This window comes from Penaeus monodon, chromosome 24 (genome assembly GCF_015228065.2).
Source record: "Penaeus monodon isolate SGIC_2016 chromosome 24, NSTDA_Pmon_1, whole genome shotgun sequence".
Classification (NCBI taxonomy): Eukaryota; Metazoa; Arthropoda; class Malacostraca; order Decapoda; family Penaeidae; genus Penaeus; species Penaeus monodon.
This window is the reverse complement of record NC_051409.1, coordinates 4,770,584-4,770,993: the sequence shown is the minus strand read 5'-3', so window position 1 is coordinate 4,770,993 and position 410 is coordinate 4,770,584. Positions and strand designations below refer to the sequence as shown.

Below are 410 nucleotides of genomic sequence, written 5' to 3'. Positions count from 1 at the left end.
GACAAAAATTGTCTCAGTGACACAGCTGGGTTATGGCCTGGCATGACCCAACCTTTTTTTTGGTCTGTGGTGCTAGTTAGTGCCCCTGTGAGCAAACCAGAAAAAAACAAGTGATTCAGAGGTCACAAGTCTTGAGATTTTGTACTACCACCTAATTGTAACACCTAGCCTGGCTCACCCCGGTCAGTTTGTAGTGCACAAAAGTTGGAGTCGCAGCCTATGGCAGGTAGCAAAGCAGGAAGAGTGCCTATTTGTCCTATGACAACCCTGTTTGTTCCTTTCATCAACAATGCCATTTCATCCTGAAGTAAATAAACATATAGAATTTCTAATACCACAGGCATATATATTCTACATAATATACAGGGTGGCAAGTAGATGGAGGAATACAACTTGATGGGTGGTGCACC

General features: G+C 43.2%; 1 protein-coding gene across 2 annotated transcripts in view; it reads right to left on the bottom strand.

Moving 5' to 3' along the window:
• Positions 1-410, bottom strand: part of LOC119588492 — a gene marked incomplete in the record, with an annotated part of 64,764 nt that overhangs the window by 6,151 nt on the left and 58,203 nt on the right.